Source organism: Akebia trifoliata, chromosome 6 (genome assembly GCF_017979445.1).
Source record: "Akebia trifoliata isolate Shusen 1 chromosome 6, ASM1797944v1, whole genome shotgun sequence".
Classification (NCBI taxonomy): Eukaryota; Viridiplantae; Streptophyta; class Magnoliopsida; order Ranunculales; family Lardizabalaceae; genus Akebia; species Akebia trifoliata.
The window spans coordinates 24,119,459-24,127,247 of NC_141380.1; the positions used below are offsets into that span (position 1 = coordinate 24,119,459).

The window sequence follows — 7,789 nt, forward strand, 5'->3', positions numbered from 1 at the left end:
TAATAAGAGAAACAAAAGAAAAGAAAACATTGCAACTAAGAGAAAAAAAAATGGTATTTAATATATTCACCCAAGAAATATACAACAGAATTGGGGCAGAGTCAAATCTTAAAAATTTGGGAAAAGAACAAACAATAGATGCTATAGGTTATTGAATAGGAAAAAGAGATGATTAACAGACTCAATATTTCTCTTACATACAACTTTTGGAAAATGATTCTCATAGATCTTACAAATCCCACACCAATCTGCAAATTCGAACCTTCAGTATGTTGTCTCAACTTTCGTACTTCACCCTCAACTGCCAGTTTTGCTGGCAATTGCTTTTCTTCTACCACTTTTCGCTCTCTCATCTCTCTATGAGCTAATTCAGTCTTCATTAATATCCCCTTTTCACTAGCCTTTAGTGTTTCAATCCATGCTTGGGTAGTAGCAACCTTCATATTTGCGATTTCTTCGACCCTTCCGCCCACTCAAGCCTTAAGAGTCTTCAAGTTTTCAAGAGCTATTATGTCTGATGCTTTAACTACTTCAAGCTCTTGCATTGCATCTCATAATTTCTCCTCAACTAAAAAAATTAGTTAGTAAGCAAAAATACATTAAAAATGAAACAGAAACTACAAGGCACACATCTTACTATTAAGCTTACCATAGAGATGCATGCAACTGTCATGTCAGAGTATATGGTAGCAATAATCTTATCAGACGAAATCCTAATAAGTGGAGGAGAAGTAAAAGAAATATTGAGCTTCATGTCATCATTCAGATACTTCTTGTAAAGTTGAGGAACTATGAATTTCCAGCTAGCAGTGTTTAAAAGAGACCGATCTGCTATTTGGTCCACCTTCCATTGCATATATCTTGCCTGGCCACCAAAAACCATTAGTACGAAACTCAACCAATTCATTAACACCCCATCGGCTCCCAGCAGTAGCCATTGAAGTCACATGAAATCCAATTTAGACGCAGTTATAATGTTCCTTACCATTTCTCTTCACTCTAGGAGTTTTAGAAGTAGTCAATGTGAGGGTCTATGATACCATTTCTCTTCACTCTAGGAGTTTTAGAAGTAGTCAATGTGAGGGTCTATGACTAATAACATAAATACTGATTTTCGTTCATGTTATAAGTTTCTTTGAGTTACATAAAGCTTTTATTTTAGCAGAATTTTTTTATATGGGAAAATCCAACTCCATGATTGCGTTTATTCGCTATATGTAATCCAACCATGAAGAAGTTTACTATTATTCTTCCAATCACCAGTAATAAACTTGTGTGTTCTAGTTCAAGATTGGGTTAACCTTCCTCCCCAAAGGGATCTGTTTGTCCATGTCACCAAGTGGGATCCCTTTAGTTTGATTCCAACTCCACAAGTTCTCTTGCTTTGGCGTCTGGCCTCTCTGATTACAAGGTTTACTATAAGGCGAAATGGCACTTAAGTACATTGGATTTTGTTCTAAATCATTCATTTTTCAAAGAGATCCTATCCTTCTGGATCAGACCTCTTCTAGCAATTTTCTACATGATGAAAAGAACAACAAGATTATCAATGATGTTTGAAGAAGAAACATAAAAATTAAAATTAAAAATTAAAAATAGTGCCCAACAATCAGATTTCAACTATTGGATAAGTATGTCATTGCATACTGTGTATGCGATAGCTTATGTGACTATGGCATATGTGGTGGGATTGACCGATTGAGGACTCCCCTTATAGCTAGATCAAAACTAGCTGTCAATACTCCATAGTTAAAAAATAAAAAATAAATAAATAATAAATAATAAAACATAAAAATCAAAGACATTAAGTCAAGATGTACCAAAAACTAAATGAGAAAAAAGTAAACGATCAAAACAATGAAAGTTGTTCAGATTTATAGTTGTCCTTGGCTACTATATCTTGATCATGTAATCTTCAAACAGAGTAGGAAAAGGTGCCACACTCAATTTTTGGGAGGTTTGTTGGTGTGGTGATCCCCTCTTGAATCCCAAATTGGTGAGTTGCATGTTATTTCAAACAAGAAAAATCTTTTGGTTCAAGATTTCATAGTGCTGGCTAACAATGAGATCTCTTTGGGCTTTGATTTTAGGAGAAACTTAAATGACCGGGAGAAATCCCAGCTTAACTCATCAGGCACATTTTTGATACTCAAATCTTCCCTTCGAATGAGGATGCTCAGGTTTGGAAAAGGAATGCCAATGGATTTTTTTTTTTTCGGCAAAACCTTTCTATTAATCATTGGTTACTTTTTGTAGATCCTCTTTCTCAATTCCATTACCAAGGAATTGGGAGTTTCTTCAAAGGAGGCTTTTTTCATTAATCAACCTCCATAAATGAGATATTATTGGTCGATAACCTCATATCTAAGTGTATCCTCATAGTGAGTTTTTGTCTCATATGAAAAGTCACTAACGAATTTGTTGATCATATTCTTATCCATTATACTTTCTCTAGCCATTTCACTTTATCCTTCTTGTGGGTGCTAACTAGGCTTTCCCTAAATCACTTCTCTTCCAAAAGTTGGATTTCTTTACCCTTTAGACTGCATAAGAGAATTTTTGTACAGTCTACTTATGTTAACAATTTTTTGGGGCATTTGGAAGAAGAGAAACAAGCGGGTTTTTTAAGGGAAGGAACTTGAGATCAAGAAGTCATCAATATGAATACTTAGTTTTTTTTTTTTTGAGTAAAGTATTTGATGAATTTAGGGTTTTTTTCTTTGAGGATTTCATTTTCAGAAGGGCTTCAGTGCGAAGGAATGAGATATAGTAGGTGGTAATCCAATTTGTCTTGTTTGTTTGATCTTTGGTTCTTTTCATTTATTCCTTGTTCTCATGACCATCCCCTCAATAAATATGTATCAGAAAATCTTAACAATAACATAGAAGAAGAAGAGAAAAAACAAATAGATGGAATGACAAATGCCACAAAACTCAGCAGTCATTTCATGGGCCAAATTCAACCACATAGTTTGCCTACGTACAGTCATTTCTGCATTTTTAAGAAACCTTCTCCTTTCAAGTGCTATCCTAGCCTGTTTTAACATATTAAGATCAAGTGTGAGGGCATGATGGTTACTACTAAGCAGATGGAGATTTCACAAATTGATAGAACAATGAGGAAGGAACAAAAAACCATGCAGAACTAAACAATAGATATGATTTATGAAGGTGTCAGCTTGCTAAATTGGGAAGGTCTGTGAGTGTTGATACAACAAGCTCAGGTCAAAACCTGCCTTCACCCACTAATTACTAACAACAACCAACCCAGTTACCTAAAAAACCATGAATAAACTTGGTTTTAGTGTTTCCTGCATACTAGAGCGACAGCTGCTCATAAGGAAGATTGACGCTTAAGATATTTCATTAGAGTGAGCAGTGTATAGTCATTATAAAGAAGTACATTAAATATCAGCATGTATGAAAGAATCATATTCGTTTATAGGGAAAAAGAAGATTATGTAAAAGAAATCGAGAATAATACTTTTAAAAAGAAAAAGGTGAAAAGGAAAGAAATAAATATCAACAAGAGCAAATAATTAGAGTACCTTTGTCATAGGAAGTAAAGTAGCTGCATGGGAAAATGCCACATCAAGCATGCAGTGGATTAGCAGCTACATCAGCTGCAAATGTTCGTCTATGAACCTCTTGTAAAGCATGCAAAGAAAGTTGCCACAAAAGCTCAACAAATCTGCAGTCACATCATGAAACTTATCTTTCAATACTAGTACATTAATCATTATCCCACATTGCAAAAACTATGGACTTGGACGATGCAAGGTTAGAAGCAGAACAGAATTTCAAAGAAAGAACAAGTATACCCAAAATAAAAAACAGATAACTTCAGATTAAAACACTCAAAGAATATGCATCCCATGAGTGGAACAAGTTGAACCCTAAGCCTTAGGCAGAATCAAAATAAACAAGATGGAAACAAACTAATTCATTGTCATCATCAAAGCCTAGTCCCAAAATTTTGGGTTTAGCTGATGGAAACAAATTAAATCAAGATCTCAAGTAGGAGAGAATATATATATATATATATATATATGAATCACAGGATGAAAAATAGTAGTACTAACTAAAGTCATTCATGAAACACATAGAACCAATTCAATTCTGTCACCATCAATGGAACTTTATAACTTATTCAGACAGAAGAAAAACCTCAATTATCAGTCAGCATGCCTATATAGATTTATGTTCCTCTCTCACTGCCCATGGATCAAATACAAGCAAGAGAAAGATATCTATCTAATAGATAATAGAAGTGAAAATGATAAAATCAGCTATCTCCAATAATTCCCCTCAAACTGAGTAGAGACTATTGATCAGTAAAATGGAGACAAGTAGACCAAATGACCAATCATTTGTTTTTTACAAGTACAAATTTTATTTCAAAAAACAGGAGGACAAGATGACCCCCTTTAATACAAAAACAGAACAAAAGGCAAAATAATTGAGAAACAAACAACTTAAAATACAAATGACCCCGAACTAAGAGGGATATAACACATCCCATCTGAAGGCCATATCTTTGTAGACCATCCCCTCAATCTTTTTACCACTTGGGTAAAAAGATTGTTGATAAAGATATTTTCCTGGAAGACATGGAAACATGGCAATAGTACAACACCTTACAAATGATATAAGAGTATTAATGTCAGATCCCCAAGGACAAATGATTTATTTACGCATTCAAAACAATTTATGCGCATGACTCTCTTTAACAGAATATATCATTTCCTCATTTCCTGCTATGGAACCCACAAAGGGGTTTCTGGAAACAAATTTCTTCCTCTTCCACTTATGGGGTCGTCTTCTGTTAGAATATACAAAGTGATCCAATTTCTACCCATCCTATTATATTATGATCTGATTGTGTAACAGAAAAATAAATGGATTCTAGATTTGATTGGTTCTCTATGAATGAGTTGATCGATTAGATAATGCAAAATTAACCTTTGACACAAATGTGGTGATCACACCTAGAACGATTAGATTATGTACAGACTCCTGAGAGTACAAACCACAAACCCATTAAATTTACATATGAACAGCATTAATTAACATCCCCCTCACATTGACTACTTCTAAAACTCCTAGAGTGACTCGAAAACAAATTTTTAGGTTTAGAAGAAATCAATCCGTGGGGTTGAAATATGTTGCGTAATTGATCTGAGGTGAGCAGCGCATACAAAGTTTGAGGCCCAATACCAATTTAGAGTCTGTTTCCAGCATGCTTTTATTGAAATAAAAAGCCATGGATCATATACAGCTAATACCAACACTGGATGAACCCATAAAAGACTATTTTCTAACCATCAGGAGCACCATCACAGAAAAATGAGGAAGAAAGAGAGAATACCTTAGTTCGTCTCCTAGTCGAGGTTTCCGCCTTCGTCCCTTCTCAAGGGTTTCTTCTTTGTCTTCTCTAGGGTTTCTTCATCATCTTCTTCGTACCTTCTTTAGGGTTTCATTGTGTTGTATAACTTGGGGTGTAACTAGTAATAGTTGGCCTGCCAATATTATGTTTCTTTGGAAATTTTGAAAATGTTAAGGATAAATTTGGAAACAAAATTTTGTTCTCCTCCTTTCCCTCCTCGTCACTCCGATTTTGGGGGGAACAAAATTATACCATTTTTCCCTTCCCTTCCCTCCATTTTTCTTCTCTTCCCTCCTCACTTAACAATCCAAACAGGAGAAAGGAAGAGAAAATTGCAAATTTTCTCTTCCCTTCCCTCCCATTCCCTCAATCCAAACACAGCGTAAATGTCTTAAGGGGTGTACATGAATGGCTTAGTCCAACATGGGAGATGTCTCAATAATAAATGCACCTTGGGTGCATCAAACTTTAATTTCTCAAAGGGTATATCCATAATATGGTTTAAACAATGGGTGCATTTCTAAAATAAATGAATTAAATATTCATCTCCCAATGGTACGCATGCATGGGACATTAATCAAAGGTATGTCTCAAATTAAATGAACAGTTGTGCTAGAGTGACCTCAAGTTGGAACTTCATATCACACTTCTTAACAAGAAAGTGGATGTGAACCATAGATGCTTTTTCACTCATATTTCGATGAAAGTATCAATATTTCCTATCCACTTTCACGTCAAGAAGTGTGATATGAGAACAATCTTGCCTCATTGTATTCTGTTGTACGAGGAAGATTATATTCTAGACTAGAGGTGATTTAACAGTGTTCTTGCTAAGAATTGTGCGCCACCTCTTTTCTAGAGATTTGACTGGTTGATTTTGATTTTAGAAAATCAAGTTGGAAGGCTCGATTTGTTGTTTTTAAACAATTAGGAGTTGGTTAGCTTTAGGCACCTATGTCAAGCTAACTAGGCTGTTTAATTATGTCTGTGTGCATTGTTGTATGGTCGATAGACATAGTTTTGGAGACGATGTTCTATTGTTAGACCCTGAGATTGAGATAACTCTCTTTTATATTTGTAAAACCCGAAATATTATATTCTTTTAGCAAAACACAAAAAATAATCAAGGTAACCTCATTGATAAAACGAACAATCAAGATTATCCCACTAATAGAGTGAACATTCCGTTAGCAAGAGAAAGAACTGTGCATGAGCTCTTGGCTTTCATATCAACTCATCATTCCTCTTACATAGTTTTTCCTCAAGTTGAGGTAGACAATTTTGAAATAAACTCGGCTACCATCAACATGCTGTCTAATTTTCATGGGCTAGATAATGAACAACCCTACACACATCTCAACAAGTTATTGATAATTTATAGCACCTTCAAAAAAAAAACTTGGATGACGAGAGTGTAAAGTTGTGTCTTTTTCCGCTAACATTGGAGGATCATGCAATTACATGGTTCAACCCACTCACTCTAAACTCCATCTATTGCAAATGCCTTCAAGAAAATTTGTATGAAATGCATGGATCCTGATGCTTTGCGAGTTGCCACCTAATTTAGGTCTAGACATCGAACCCACCTGATCAAAACAATCAATTTCTACTACGATCCAAAAATATTATATGATCAACGAGTGAAGACTAAATTCAAGCTAGGACTAAAAGTCAAACCTAAGGTCAAATGAGGAAACTATAGTAAAAATAAAGTAAAAAAAATCAAATTGGAAAGACCTAAGTCAAAATTAAAGCTAAAGTAAAAAATCAAAATCTTAAGTCAATTATCATCAAATCGCCCAAGTCAACTCATAAATAAAATTAAAAGAAACTAATGGACAAAAAAAAAAAAAAATTGTTGTGGTCAACACTAAAATGACTTCTCTGGTTGCCTACATGCCTCAGATTTCTTTTGGGATCAAATTGAATGTAGTTCAAAAAAATGACATGAAATCTCGAAGACATTGCCAAAGTCAGCGAGTTGACTCGATAAGTTTTAAAATCCAATAAAAATTGAATTGAACCACTTAATTTTTTTCTTAAATTTCACCTCATGCCCATTCAAAGATGATGAGTCGACTCAAGTAAAATATTTTATGAAGAAAAATCAATTAAATCAGTCTAAAATAGCCAATAAATTAGTGATTTCAAAAAATTTGGAACCTCTTTCATGCATTACAATTAACGAGTTAGCTCGAATAAGTTTTCTCATATCCACAACTAAAACTTATGCATGAAATAATGAAAAAGAAAGAATACCTTGAATGTAAGATTATGTTGCTCATATATTTTCAAAGATATTGAAATGATCGAGTTAAATGGATAACCCTTGTTGCTTGTGATCAAAAGAGAAGTTGATGATCCGTACGGTTGTATGGGGTGAGCTGAGAACCAAGAGTTGGT

At 34.4% G+C, this 7,789-nt stretch overlaps 1 long non-coding RNA gene across 2 annotated transcripts; it reads right to left on the bottom strand.

Moving 5' to 3' along the window:
• LOC147400456 (uncharacterized) lies at positions 1 to 5,770 on the bottom strand. 2 transcript variants are annotated; one of them, XR_015179343.1, is made up of 4 exons: positions 5,369 to 5,770; positions 3,549 to 3,691; positions 650 to 865; positions 2 to 568 (listed from the first exon to the last, which is right to left on the bottom strand). It is a non-coding gene; the product is annotated as an uncharacterized LOC147400456 (long non-coding RNA). The 2 variants fall into 2 exon arrangements; XR_015179342.1 differs by having other exon boundaries at positions 1 to 865.
• Between the last annotated feature and the right edge of the window lie 2,019 nt (positions 5,771 to 7,789).